The sequence below is a fragment of the Cherax quadricarinatus genome, chromosome 38 (assembly GCF_038502225.1).
Source record: "Cherax quadricarinatus isolate ZL_2023a chromosome 38, ASM3850222v1, whole genome shotgun sequence".
Lineage (NCBI taxonomy): Eukaryota > Metazoa > Arthropoda > Malacostraca > Decapoda > Parastacidae > Cherax > Cherax quadricarinatus.
The window spans coordinates 11,352,793-11,368,844 of record NC_091329.1 but is presented as its reverse complement, the minus strand read 5'-3'; the positions used below and the strand labels follow the sequence as shown (position 1 = coordinate 11,368,844).

At 39.6% G+C, this 16,052-nt stretch overlaps 1 protein-coding gene across 1 annotated transcript in view; it reads left to right on the top strand.

Annotated features, from left to right (window-relative positions):
* Nucleotides 1–9,134: 9,134 nt before the first annotated feature.
* LOC128692919 (galactose-3-O-sulfotransferase 2) overlaps nucleotides 9,135–16,052 on the top strand; it is a 38,065-nt gene continuing 31,147 nt past the window's right edge. Inside the window, exon 1 of the mRNA XM_053782249.2 lies at nucleotides 9,135–9,496. The gene's annotated coding sequence lies outside the window, so the exon portion shown is untranslated. The remainder of the gene's footprint in view (nucleotides 9,497–16,052) is intronic.

Here is a 16,052-nt window from a genome sequence, read left to right as displayed (position 1 = left end):
CTTGATGTTGGTGAGGGGCTCTTGATTTAGGGAATTGGAACTGCGCTCCAGTTCCCCGAATTAAGCCTGAATGCCTTCCACATCCCCCCCCCGGGCGCTGTATAATCCTACGGGTTTAGCGCTTCCCCTTTGATTATAATAATAATAATTTAAAGGGGTGGACCAGTAGGCCAGTGGAAGGCCTCGGTCAGGTGACCAAAAGCTCCAGCTGCGGGTCATCATACGACTAAGACCCACGTCAGGAAACACTTGTCCTGTTTTCTGACCAATCTTAGGGGTGTAACCCATCCCAAAAAGTGTTAGAGCAAGTCATTTGGATATATCCCAGCTTCTTGATCTAGGTCAATACCTTTATATAGCTTAGTGGAATGTGTAACCGTGACACTAGAATGAAAAAGTGATTATGTGGAAACTTATTTTGGGCTACCAAAATATTTCATGAAACGTTCCACAGTACTTGAGCTTTAAGAGCCCTTAATATACTCACATAACATTTGTACATAATACTATTTGTCTTTCTAGGAAGATTTACGTAGTTACACAAAGTAGAAAATAACCGTAGGAATTATTAATACAGTTTTAGGACCTAAAATAGGTAGGAATAGGTGCAATATACGTAGTAGTATTAGTTAGATAGCTAATGTTTCAAATTCAAATGAAGTCAGTTAAGAGATGCTACCTAGTTCAGTTACACATCTGAGGTCACAGAACCAAGAAGAGACACTCGAGTAGTAAAGTTTATTTCTTTGTAAAGGTTACAATGTGTAATTACAATTTTGATTTGCTAAGTACAAAGATAGCCAGGAAACCAGCATCACTCACTTGGACTGTGGAACTACAAGACCAACGAAGCTTTCCCAAGTACCGTGGATACTTACAGCATATTTGGTTAATCTTTTTGCTGGGACGTGAGCTGAACGTTCGCGGATTATCCAGGCGGACGGACAAACGCCGGAAGTTGGCTATTGATGAGGGGAACTGAGAGTAAAGATGCATATTACTCCGTCATTTCAAGTGCAATGACTGCCGTTTTACAGTTAGGAACAGAGGTGTCGCTAGAGTTGGTGCCACGCCGGGCAGCACCTTTTGGGTCACCCCCATGAAATTCAAGGGCGGGGGGGACGGGGTGGGGTAAACTCCAGTTATGTCACTACTACATGACCAGTGACAAATGTTTAGCAATGAGAATGTTTAAGGGCCATAAACCGAACAGGATAATACTTCTCAACTTTATTAATGATAAAATAAATAATCGTAGTAAGAACATAAGAACGAAGGAACATTGCAGCAGGCCTACTGGCCCATGCGAGGCAAGTCCAAGTCTCTTACCGGCTTAAGCCAATGCACCCAACCTAGTCAGGTCAGGTCACATTGACTTAAGGGAGGAACACGGCAACCGACCTGGTAGCACAAGCTAATCAGGTCCAACTCACACCCACCCACACCCACTCATGTATTTATCCAACCTATTTTTAAAGCTACACAGCGTTCTGGCCTCTATAACTGTACTTGGGAGTTTGTTCCACTCATCCACAACTCTATTACCAAACCAGTACTTTCCTATATCCTTCCTGAATCTGAATTTTTCCAACTTAAAACCATTGCTGCGAGTCCTGTCTAGGCTAGATATTTTCAGCTCACTATTTACATCCCCTTTATTTATTCCTGTCTTCCATTTATACACCTCAATCATATCCCCCCTAATTCTACGTCTTTCTAGAGAGTGCAGATTCAGGGCCCTTAGTCTATCCTCATAGGGAAGGTTTCTAAGTACACGTCACAGTGGTGACGTGTACTTAGCTTTGAGTGGTGACGTGTACTTAGCTTTGAGTGGTGACGTGTACTTAGCTCTGTGAAGTTCTGTCCAGTGTGTCCTCCGTGAATCTGCACAAGATGTCCTCTCTTGAGCAACTGTACCAGCAGCTGAAAGAGGAGCTTAGGGCTGCTAAGCTTGAGATACGGCGACTGACGGAGGAAAACAAGAGGATTCGAAGTAATCCTCCTGTTGTGAGTCCTCAGGTCAAGAGAGGAACTTGGTCAGTGGCCGGCCAACATGGAACAAAGCTGAAAATCAAGAAGTCTGATGGAGTGGCGGAAACAACGAAGATCCAGAAGACTGCTGTGGAGACTTCCAACCCATTTTCGGTGTTACCAGACGAATGTGGATTGTCTACTGGGAACGTCACAATGAGCACCAAGGGAGCATTGGCAGAAGTGAGTGAGACATTCCTTGATACTCCAATGAAGACCATCAAGAACGTCACGACAAATTCCACAAATGAAGGTAAGAACATAGTTTTAGTTGGAGACAGGTTAAGTTTATGGATAGGGCCTTTTGTCTAAGGGACAGGAAGAGGAGGCACAGGGTATGTTTTCCTGGGGCTGGGATGGGGGATATTGTTAGCCGTCTGGACGATATCATGAAAGGTAATGGGAGCAATCCTATTATCTGCCTCAGTGCGGGAGGCAACGATGTTGGCAGATTTAGGAGTGAGGACCTGATTAGCAGGTATAGGTCAGCAATAGAGATAATTAGGAAAAAGGGTGGGAACCCTGTTATATGTGGTATTTTGCCAAGGACAGGAGTTGGAAACGAATGGTTGTCCAGGGCAATTGGTGTCAATTGCTGGCTGGACAAATACTGTAAGGAAAATGCGGTAACATTCATTGACAACTGGGACCTCTTTTATGGCAGAAATGACATGTATGCCAGGGATGGGGGTTCACTTATCTAGGTCTGGGGTGGGGGCACTGGCAGTGGAGGGAGCTGTTAGGTCTTTAAACTAGGAATGGATAGTGGTATGGGTTTTGTCGTGAATACAGTGAAGTCCCAGTGTAGTAATACTATGAGTTCTAGGGGAACTAGTAATAGGCAGAATGAGGTGGATATTGGAAAGCCAATGGCACTAGGCGACAAGGACAGTAATAGGTTTAGTGAAAAAAACAGATATGAGCAGGAAGGGTAGAGAGAAAGGAGGGTCTTTAAAATTATATTATGCTAATTGCCGTAGTGCTAGGAATAAGATGGATGAGTTGAGATTAGTTGCTAGTGCAGGTAACATTGATGTATTTGCAATCACTGAGACATGGTTTAATTCCAAAAGTCGGGACATGCCTTCGGAGTGTCACATTCAGGGTTTTAAATTGTTCCAAGTAGATAGAAATATCGGTAAGGGAGGTGGGGTGGCATTGTATGTCCGAGATCACTTGAATTGTTGAATAAAAATAGGTATTAAATCTGAGGTAACACATACAGAGTCTGTCTGGATAGAATTTTCAGAGGGGCATAAAAAATTGATTCTGGGAGTGATATACCGTCCCCCAAACTTAGATAGGGACCAAGGGAAATTACTGTGGGAAGAAATTGTTAAGGCCACAAGGCACGGTAATGTAGTAATTCTAGGGGACTTTAACTTTAGTCACATTGATTGGAATTTCTTGACTGGGAATTTAGAATCAAATGACTTCTTAGAAGTAGTTCAGGAATGTTTTTTGAAGCAGTTTGTGACAGAACCTACAAGGGGAATTAACCTACTTGATTTGGTTCTGGCGAACAAGGAAACCCTTGTTAATAATTTAGAAATTAATGAGGAACTTGGCACAAGCGATCACAAATCAATTACCTTAAGCATAGAATGGAAGTATGATAGGAGGGACAACTCAGTAACAGTTCCAGATTTTCGCTTAGCAGATTACAATGGGCTAAGAGAACACTTATCATCTGTTGACTGGGGTAACGAAGAGAGCTATCAATATGACAGTTTTCTGAACACTATACATGCTGCTCAAAGAACGTTTATCCCGTATAAAGAAATTAGATCAAATAGAAACGACCCAAAATGGATGAATAATAGGCTGAAATATCTACTAGGGCACAAGAAAGGAATTTATAGGCGTATCAAAAGAGGTGAGGGTCATCTTATGAATCAGTATAGGGACATTAAAAAGGGGATAAGAAAAGCTAAAAGGGACTATGAAATTAAAGTTGCTAGGGATTCGAAAACTAACCCAAAAAGTTTTTTCCAGGTATATAGAACAAAAGTTAGAGATAAGATAGGTCCCCTCATAAATAACTATGGGCATCTTACTGACAAAGAGAATGAAATGTGCTCGATTTTAAATAATTATTTTCTCTCAGTTTTTACACAGGAAGACACTAACAATATTCCAGTAATTAATTTTTATAGTGGGCTAGAAGAAGATAAATTATGTAACATCAGTCACTAGTGAAATGGTTGTCAAGCAGATAGACAGACTGAAGCAAAATAAGTCGCCGGGTCCTGATGAGGTTTTTTTCAAGAGTTCTTAAGGAATGCAAAATGGAACTCTGTGAGCCATTAACTAATATTTTTAATTTATCTCTTCAAACAGGTGTAGTGTCTGATATGTGGAAGATGGCTAATGTAATTCCTATTTTTAAAACAGGGGACAAGTCGTTACCGTCAAATTACCTCCCAATAAGCCTGACCTCAATTGTAGGCAAATTACTAGAGTCAATTATAGCTGAGATTATAAGAAGCCATCTCGATAAGCATAGCTTGATTAATGATACTCAGCATGGATTCACAAGAGGCCGGTCTTGTCTAACTAATTTATTAACTTTCTTCAGTAAAGCTTTTGAGGCTGTTGACCACGATAAAGAATTTGATATTATTTACTTAGATTTTAGTAAGGCTTTTGATAGAGTTCCGCACCATAGACTGTTAAAGAAAGTGGCAGCTCATGGCATTGGGGGAAAAGTGCTCTCGTGGATCGAGTCATGGCTCACTAACAGGAAGCAGAGAGTGTCCATAAATGGGGTTAAATCCGAGTGAGGATCTGTAACAAGTGGCATTCCACAGGGATCAGTCTTGGGCCCGTTGTTGTTTATAATATATATCAATGATCTTGATGAGGGAATTACTAGTGATATGAGCAAATTCGCCGATGACACAAAGATAGGTAGGATAATTGATTCAAACGTAGATGTTAGGGAACTTCAGGAGGATTTAAACAAACTCTATTCTTGGTCAGAAAAGTGGCAGATGCAGTTCAATGTAGATAAATGCAAGGTTCTGAAGCTTGGGAGTGCTCATAACCCTAGTACTTATAAGTTAAATAATGTAGAACTTAGCCATACAGATTGCGAAAAGGACTTGGGGGTTATGGTGAGCAGCAACCTTAAACCAAGACAGCAATGCCTAAGCGTACGAAATAAGGCAAATAGATTACTGGGATTTATATCAAGAAGTGTAAGCAACAGAAGTCCAGAGGTCATACTGCAGCTTTATACATCATTAGTAAGGCCTCACCTAGATTATGCAGCTCAATTCTGGTCTCCATGTTACAGAATGGACATAAATTCGTTAGAAAACATTCAGCGTAGGATGACTAAATTAATACATAGCATTAGAAATCTTCCTTATGAAGAAAGATTGAAGACTCTTAAGTTACATTCAATTGTTGGACGAAGAATGAGGGGAGACCTGATCGAAGTGTATAAGTGGAAGATAGGTATTAATAAAGGGGATATTAATAAGGTCTTGAGGATATCTCTCCAAGAGAGAACCCGCAGTAATGGATTTAAATTAGATAAGTTTAGATTTAGAAAGGACATAGGAAAGTATTGGTTTGGAAATAGGGTAGTTGATGAGTGGAACAGTCTACCTTGTTAGGTTATTGAGGCTGGGACTTTGGGTAGTTTCAAATTTAGGTTGGATAAGTACATGAGTGGGACGGGTTGGATTTGAGTGGGAATTGCGCATCAGAGCTTATTTCATGGGTAGCATTGAAAATTGGGTTGGGCAAATGTTTTGTTAGTGGGATGAATTGTAAAGGACCTGCCAAGTATGGGCCAACAGGCCTCCTGCAGTGTTCCTCCTTTCTTATGTTCTTATGTTTGTCATCCTCCTTTGTACACTTTCCAGAGCATTTATATCCATTCTGTAATACGGTGACCAAAACTGTGCAGCATAATCTAAATGAGGCTTAACCAAGGATGTATAGAGTTGAAGAACAACCTGAGGACTCCTATTATTTATGCTTCTTGGTATGAAGCCAAGGATTCTATTAGCTTTACTGCGAACACTTATGCACTGTTGTCTTGGTTTCAGATTACTACTAACCAGAACTCCTAAATCTTTTTCGCAATCCGTAATATTAAGATCTACATTATGTAGTTTATATGTGGCATGGTTATTGTCCTGTCCAACATTTAGAACTTTGCATTTGTCTATATTAAACTGCATCTGCCACCTCTCCGACCACTGTATCAGTCTACTCAAATCTTCCTGGAGTGTTCTAATGTCCTCGTCAGAATGAATTCGACGGCCTATTTTGGTGTCATCGGCAAACTTGCTGATGTCGCTCTTTATGCCCTCATCTATGTCGTTTATGTAGATTGTGAACAGCAGGGGACCAAACACTGACCCCTGTGGAACACCTCTCGTGACGCTTCCCCACTCTGATTTCTCCCTATTTATGCAAACTCTCTGCTGCCTATTTGTCAACCATGCCTCTATCCAGGAAAAAAATTTTCCTTCTATTCATGTGCTTTAATTTTCCTCAATAGTCTCTGATGTGGGACCCTGTCAAAAGCCTTACTGAAGTCCATATACCATGATCTACCTCCTCAAATACCTTAGTGAAAAAAGTTAATAAATTCGTAAGGCAGGAACGCCCCTTTGTAAAACCATGCTGAGATTCGTTGATTAATTTATGCTTTTCAAGGTGGCTACGAACTGCCTCGGCAATTATTGATTCCATAAATTTTCCCACTATGGAGGTTAGGCTTATTGGTCCATAGTTCGAAGCTAAGGACCTGTCACCTGCTTTGAAAATAGGTACCACATTTGCCATTTTCCACTTATCTGGCACCATGCCAGTTTGTAGTGATATGTTGAAAAGATTAGCCAAAGGTTTGCTAAGCTCCTCTTTACATTCCTTTAGAGCCCTTGCATACAGTTCATCAGGGCCTGGGGATATGTTAGGTTTTAATTTATCTATTTGCCTAAGGACCATGTCACTTGTGACCCTAATCGTGCACAGTTTATTATCGTCCTGTTCTACATAATTTATCATTTCTGGAATATCGCTGGTATCCTCCTGTGTAAAAACTGAGAGGAAGTATGTGTTAAAAATTCTACACATTTTCTTATCACTGTCAGTGAGCTGACCCGAGGAACTTTCGAGTGGGCCTATCTTGTCCCTGATCTTACTTCTGTATACCTGAAAGAATCCTTTTGGGTTAGTCTTCGATTCTCTTGCAATTTTAACCTCATAATCTCTTTTTGCTTTTCTAATTCCCTTTTTTTATTTCTCTCTTTAACTGAATATATCGGTTTCATAATTGCCCCTCTCCTCTTTTGATTTGCCTATATATGCCTCTCTTTTGACCAATTAGATACTTTAATCTATTGTTCATCCATTTAGGATCATTTTTGTTTGATCTAATTTCCCTATTTGGAACATAATTTGACTGAGCAGCTAGAACTATGCCCTGGAAAGCGTCATATCGGCAACCATCACCACCTACCTGACCCTTAGTCAGGTCATTCCAGTTCAGCCACCTAAGTAATTTTTCAGTCCTATGAAATCAGCCAAGCGGAAGTCAGGGACAGAGACTTGATTGCCATTATTAGGGGAATTCCATGATATATTAAAACTGAGTGACTGTGATCACTTTCCCCAAGCTCATCATTAACCTCAAGATTATTAATTAGTGTTTCCCTACTGGCAAGAACCAAGTCAAGGAGGTTATTTCCCCTAGTTGGCTCTGTCACAAACTGTTTTAAAAAACAATCCTGGATCGTATCAAGAAAGTCACCTGGCTCTAAATTTCCTGTCAAATTGCTCCAGTCAATCTGTCTATAGTTGAAATCTCCCATTAGCACAACATTTTCGTATGTAGAAGCCTTACGAATTTCGTCTCATAGAAGTTTACTGCACTCCCTATCAAGATTTGGGGCCCTGTAAATCACACCCAAAATTAGTTTTTCTCGGCCCTCGAGAAGCTGTAATAATATTGAGGAAACAAACTCAAATACCACTTTGAGTACAGGCAACAGAACCAACATTTATTCATCTTTAACAATGTCAAAAAAAAAAACTTGAAAAATAAAGGAAAACATTGCAATATCAGAAAAATGTTAGTTCCAATTTGACCTTGAGTAAAGGTAACGCCTCAGTGTATCTGATCTTACATTTCCTTGCCTTCAATTATGCAAAATCATTTATCAAATCATCAGAATCAATGATTTTCCTTATATAGGCTTATCTGTACTTTGTTAATATATAATAGGCTATATAGAAGGATTATTCTCTTTTGTTGGTGTAGCACTGTTTTGGGCATTAGTGTCACTTTTTTAGAGGCTCTATGGTGTCACCCCCTAAATGGTGTCACCCCCTAAATGGTGTCACCTGGGCCCCGCCCTTACGACGCCCCTGGTTAGGAATTACACAACACCGTAGCTACGTGGAATTTTGTTGCATGAGCCACTTGTGTGCCCGAGATATTAACTCGGGTAGGCTGTGTCAGCAGCTTTTGCAAATTTTGCAGCACACTATGAGGTAGTTCGCCAAAATAATCCAAATTATGTGACTGTCTATTCTAAAGTGTTCTCTTGGGATCCCGTTTTCAGCTAGTGTTCCAAAACTTTCTATCGCTTTTATGTATTATTGTCTTCATTGGCGCTATGAATTATTGTAATTCTCTAAATTTTACTTGTAGACAACAATCTAACTTAACCAAACCTAAACAATGTATATCGCATATCGAGAAATTTGCTTGAAATCGTGATAAAACTGACTTAGTAATTTTTTTAAAACAATTATTACCCATTGTAAACCATTGTATTCATTACTAAATAGTATAAAAAATATATTATTGTCTAAGGCCCAAAATCACAGTAAAATAATGACTGATGAGGCTGGGCTATGGATAGGCTGCAGTAGACTGTATCTCAGTGTGCACACACTGAGTTTTCTGTAGTCCCCAGCTAATGTAATAAAGTGTCTATGGTGTTACTGATCGCGTGTATTGCATCATTAATCACCCTTGTGTAGATTAATGATGCTAAGCCTAGCAAACTAAGGTTTGCAGGACTGTTAACGTACGATACGTTGGACACGGTAGCCTGGGGACGCTAGCGAGGGTAACTTTCATATTCACACCACACGTTGTACAGTGTAAACTCAATGCCCATTTCTTACCCCACAGTTCTTATATTCCACAATAATTACTGACTCTAAGATACGATTCGTGCTTCCGAAAAGAACTTTTAACCAGCATGCGGGTGTAGTGCCTCGTTCCCCAGCGCTGAGACACTGTAGTCATCGCATAATTTCGTATCAGGACACTGTCCTGCGTGCCCTGAGACAGTCCTGGTGAGCTTGTGCAAGTTAATGTTTAGCTGTCCTGTGTAATAAACGCGAGAGCTGTTCCCCGAGGAGTGTCTACGGTGGAGATAGCACTGGTGCAGTAACTACTAGAAGTCTTACAACACCTCCGAGAGTGAAAGTAAGTTGATCTTAGCTCCCCAGGACCATGTACTGCTCTGTTCTTCATTTTCCACACCAGACCTCTCTACCTCTTAATGCTTCATGCGTCTGCTAGTGCAGATTTTTTCATTCTCTTTGCTTCTTTCATACACTGGCTAGTAAATTCTTTCATGCTCTTCCTCGTTTCGTTCAGACACCGGCTAGTACTTCTTTTATTATTTCATCTTTATACATCATCTAGCATATATAGGATATTGATGTCATCTGTTTGCAGGAACGTAGATTGAAAGATGGAGCACCTCCACCAAACTTGCCTGGATATGCAGCTTATAACCTAAGGTCAACCAACTGTTGTGTGATGCATGTCAGAAAGAACTTGCCACATTCACTCCTTTCCTTGCAGAGTCGAGTTAACATGCATTATCACGGTGTCAAAGTATATGCAGGCCATTTTTCCGTAAACATTTTTAATCTCTATGCCCCAGCGAACCAGCTTCGACCTGATGCTTTACCAGAACGCATCAATAGTGAACCTACCATCATTCTTGGAGATTTTAATGCCAGACATAAGAATATTGGTGGGTCTGTAACAAACCTCAATGGAACTAAACTAGTGAAATTGCTAAATGAGCATAATAATGTTCGAATTGTGGGCACTACTGAGCCTACTCACATATATGGTGACATACTAGATCTGTGCCTTGGATTTAATACATCATATACGATGCATGACTGTCATAGTTGATGATCTTCTATCTGATCACTTCCCAAGACTAACAACTGTCAATCTTGATCACATCTCCAGCAATCAAGGAGCTAAATACAGGAGGAAACTTATTCTCAAACCAGAACACAGAGACAGCTTTATTAACCACTTGGATCAATGGTATAAGAATTACGAGCCCATTGGCACACAAAAATTTAATGATTTAGTTAACACTATTGAGAGTGTTCTCACACATCAAGTGGGCAGGAATAAGAAACAAAGACCCTCCACTAATAACAATAAAAACCAATGTAAATACTATAATGATCCACAGCTACGCAATCTAACACATGCAGCTAGGAGGATTGGTAAAGCATACCGTGAAGGTAGAACCCCAGACCTGCTCAGAACGTTCCAAGCTGCACTAACAAATGCAAGGAATAGAAAGCAAAAACTTTGGCAACATGAATGGGAACAGTTTGTTAGTGGATTAAATAGGTCCACCCCTTTAAGTTTGGCTTGGAAAGGTATAAATAAAATAACCAGGAAAAAGACTGGCAATGTTGCTCATCCCTTTCCTCTTGAAAAAGCACCCCTCAAGGAAGGTTCCTTGATGTTGGTGAGGGGCTCTTGATTTAGGGAATTGGATCTGTGCTCCAGTTCCCCAAATTAAGCCTGAATGCCTTCCACATCCCCCCCCCCCCCAGGCGCTGTATAATCCTCCGGGTTTAGCGCTTCCCCCTTGATTGTAATAATAATAATAATAATTGAAAAAGCAAATGACCTCATAAATGACTGGTCCAAAACATCCAGGCATGAAAACCTTCTATCTCATATTAGGAAAAATTTAGAGAGTACTTCTGAAGAAATGTTGAAACTGATTAATTTTATGAGCCAAAATATTGATGAGAGTGATTGCCTCTTTACCGAGTATGAATTAGATAATGCATTAACTAAAGGTCGATCAACTGCTCCTGGAGAGGATGGTATAACCTATGATATTCTCAGAACTCTAAGGCACGTGCCTGATAACCCTTTGTTGGCACTGTATGTTGCAACCCCTGAATGGGTTGCAATGATTATGTATATATATAATTATTACCTTTTCATATAATTTTATATTGCTTATATTTGCGATAATAGCTAAATCGTAAATGTATTGCTTTATATTGTTATTTGACTTAGCTTCCTTTGGTTAGGTAGGATGTAACATATGTGCTCAGTTCAAGTCTTGATTGTCTAACTACTGTAATTATCGCTTGTGGCTCGTTAGACTGCCGGCTTCTGTTTCTGAGCTACAGCTGTACACGGAGATATCACGTGATCGAGGGGGGTGTCCTCACCTCGCCTGAAGTATTCAGTCTGGTCTAGACTCTCTTGGTGGTTGGACAGATTGTCTGTCTCATTATTCTTGTTAGTTCTGTAGAACTCTGTTCACAGAACATTGTATAGACTTAGTGATTTTCGACGTTGTACTGAGGTGTGTCGCATAGACACTCTGAGCAACTCAGGTCCTGAGCTGTAGCTTCTGACCTAACTTGTACTGGTATCTGTGTATTATCACAGTCGGGGATTTTCTTATGCTGAACTTAGATTCAGTAGTATGGGAGTTTGGTGACTTGTGGAGGATCTGCAGATGGTCCCTACTTAGTGTCGTTATATTATCTCCTTGTTCCTGATTCTGTGTCGCAGTTGCTTGTTATATTGCTATTGGGCTTAGCATTCTTTTTATTGTTCAAGTAGACTGTTCTGATTGCCAGTTGGTCAAGAACTTAGTTTATTTGAAGACTTTGTCAGTCACTTGTTAAGTCTAGTCGAGTCTTGAGACATAGCGAACTACTTAGAGCACTTACACACATACACAAACTTACTTGTACATATTTGTCATATCTTATTAAATGTTAAAGTACCAGACGGTACTTAAGAATTATAAATGTGATATGTGCTTTCAGCACAATACTACTGTAAACGAGAGAAGTGATTATTATTATTTTGATTATTATTAATTTAATTTACTTTGATAATATACCTCTAGACGATACTCAATAAATTTATTAAATTTTATTTTCTCTAGTTAGTAGCCTACCAGTTGTAATCCTGAAGCACTATTGAATCATACTGAATTCTAATGGATAATTGGACAAGGATACTGACTACTTGTTACGAAAACCCAGTAACAGGCTGGATGCTAGAAGGGCAGTCCTTTCTAGTATTCACTGGAGATCTCTAAGCTTTTAGAATCGCGTTTTTTGTAACACTGTATAATCTCAGTTACACTGAGGGCGTTCTTCCTACTTCCTGGACCAATAGTCTCATTGTGCCTATCCCTAAGCCCCGACAGCCTGATACATTTAGGCCGATCTCCTTAACTAGTTGTCTTTGTAAAACTTTTGAAAGAATGATACTTAACAGACTGTACTACAGAATCAGACACCAACTTTCCCCCTACCTCTATGGGTTCATGAAAGGTAAAAGTGTGCAGAACTGTATTTCCCCCTTTCTCACTGCACACACCTCTACTAGTTTTACCACTTTTCTTGATCTAAAATCTGCATTTGATATTGCGAACAGAACCGTTATACTACTTGAACTAGCCAAAATGAATATTGGTGGTAGCTTACTCTGCTGGATAATAGGATACCTGTCAAATAGAGTATCCTCTGTCCTTTACCAAGGCTTCAGAAGTGAGTCTAAAGAAATGTCTTTAGGTGCACCGCAGGGAGGAGTTCTTAGTCCCATGCTATTTAATATTCTGATAAATGCTCTACCTGCCTCACCTAAACATATAGATATAAGCTATGCTGATGATATCATGATCCATACAACAGGGCATAAGAAGATGAGTACCATTCTTAATGAAGTTCAAGCAATTTGTAATCGACTAGGCCTCATAATATCTTCCTCTAAAACAAAGATATTAACAAGCAAACGACATCCCCCACCCATCTATTTGCAGGGTGAAATCATTAGCTACGTTAAAACTTACAGATATCTTGGTGTAGATTTACCCTTTAACAAATCCACTATACCACAACTAAATAAGAAATGCAAAGCTAGGCTAAATGCTCTCAAAGCTGTTGCTGGCTACAACCTCAACTATGGTGCTAATGTGAGAATCATGAGAATGATGTACATAGCCTATGTTAGGTCCTTAATTGATTATGCTGCTCCCATGTTGATATTAGCTAGAGAAAGTTCTCTCCGACCCTTGGAGTTAATGCAAAATGAAGCTCTCAGGATTATTCTTGGCTGTCCCAGATCTAAAGAACATAAGAACATTAGAAAGGAGGAACACTGCAGGAGGCCTGTTGGCCCATACTAGGCAGGTCCTTTACAATTCATCCCACTAACAAAACATTTGCCCAACCCAATTTTCAATGCCACCCAAGAAATAAGCTCTGATGTGAAAGTCCCACTCAAATCCAACCCGTCCCACTCATGTACTTATCCAACCTAAATTTGAAACTACCCAAAGTCCCAGCCTCAATAACCCAACTAGGTAGACTGTTCCACTCATCAGCTACCCTATTTCCAAACCAATACTTTCCTATGTCCTTTCTAAATCTAAACTTATCTAATTTAAATCCATTACTGCGGGTTCTCTCTTGGAGAGACATCCTCAAGACCTTATTAATACCCCTGTATTAATACCTATCTTCCACTTATACACTTCGATCAGGTCTCCCCTCATTCTTCGTCTAACAAGTGAATGTAACTTAAGAGTCTTCAATCTTTCTTCATAAGGAAGATTTCTAATGCTATGTATTAATTTAGTCATCCTACGCTGAATGTTTTCTAACGAATTTATGTCCATTCTGTAATATGGAGACCAGAACTGAGGTGCATAATCTAGGTGAGGCCTTACTAATGATGTATAAAGCTGCAGTATGACCTCTGGACTTCTGTTGCTTACACTTCTTGATATAAATCCCAGTAATCTATTTGCCTTATTACGTACGCTTAGGCATTGCTGTCTTGGTTTAAGGTTGCTGCTCACCATAACCCCCAAGTCCTTTTCGCAATCTGTATGGCTAAGTTCTACATCATTTAACTTATAAGTACTAGGGTTATGGGCACTCCCAAGCTTCAGAACCTTGCATTTATCTACATTGAACTGCATCTGCCACTTTTCTGACCAAGAATAGAGTTTGTTTAAATCCTCCTGAAGTTCCATAACATCTACGTTTGAATCAATTATCCTACCTATCTTTGTGTCATCGGCGAGTTTGCTCATATCACTAGTAATTCCCTCATCAAGATCATTGATATATATTATAAACAACAACGGGCCCAAGACTGATCCCTGTGGAACGCCACTTGTTACAGATCCCCACTCGGATTTAACCCCATTTATGGACACTCTCTGCTTCCTGTTAGTGAGCCATGGCTCGATCCACGAGAGCACTTTTCCCCCAATGCCATGAGCTGCCACTTTCTTTAACAGTCTATGGTGTGGAACTCTATCAAAAGCCTTACTAAAATCTAAGTAAATAATATCAAATTCTTTATCGTGGTCAACAGCCTCAAAAGCTTTACTGAAGAAAGTTAATAAATTAGTTAGACAAGACCGGCCTCTTGTGAATCCATGCTGAGTATCATTAATCAAGCTATGCTTATCGAGATGGCTTCTTATAATCTCAGCTATAATTGACTCTAGTAATTTGCCTACAATTGAGGTCAGGCTTATTGGGCGGTAATTTGACGGTAACGACTTGTCCCCTGTTTTAAAAAAAGGAATTACATTAGCCATCTTCCACATATCAGACACTACACCTGTTTGAAGAGATAAATTAAAAATATTAGTTAATGGTTCACAGAGTTCCATTTTGCATTCCTTAAGAACCCTTGAAAAAACCTCATCAGGACCCGGCGACTTATTTTGCTTCAGTCTGTCTATCTGCTTCACAACCATTTCACTAGTGACTGTGATGTTACATAGTTTATCTTCTAGCCCACTATAAAAATTAATTACTGGAATATTGTTAGTGTCTTCCTGTGTAAAAACTGAGAGAAAATAATTATTAAAAATCGAGCACATTTCATTCTCTTTGTCGGTAAGGTGCCCATAGTTATTTTTAAGGGGACCTATCTTATCTCTAACTTTTGTTCTATAGACCTGGAAAAAACTTTTTGGGTTAGTTTTCGAATCCCTAGCAACTTTAATTTCATAGTCCCTTTTAGCTTTTCTTATCCCCTTTTTAATGTCCCTCTTAATGTCAATATACTGATTCATAAGATGACCCTCACCTCTTTTGATATGCCTATAAATTCCTTTCTTATGCCCTAGTAGATATTTGAGCCTATTATTCATCCATTTTGGGTCATTTCTATTTGATCTAATTTCTTTATATGGGATAAACGTTCTTTGAGCAGCATGTATAGTGTTCAGAAAACTGTCATATTGATAGCTCACTTCGTTACCCCAGTCAACAGATGATAAGTGTTCTCTAAGCCCATCGTAATCTGCTAAGCGAAAATCTGGGACTGTTACTGAGTTATCGCTACTATCGTACTTCCATTCAATGCTAAATGTAATTGATTTGTGGTCGCTAGCACCCAGTTCCTCTGAAATTTCTAAATTATTAACAAGGGATTCATTGTTTGCCATAACTAAGTCAAGCAGGTTATTTCCCCTTGTAGGTTCTGTCACAAACTGCTTCAAAAAACAATCCTGAACTACTTCTAAGAAGTCGTATGATTCTAAATTCCCAGTCAAGAAATTCCAATCAATATGACTAAAGTTAAAGTCTCCTAGAATTACTACATTATCGTGCCTTGTGGCCTTAACAATTTCCTCCCATAGTAGTCTCCCTTGGTCCCTATCTAAGTTTGGGGGACGGTATATCACTCCTAAAATCAGTTTTTCATG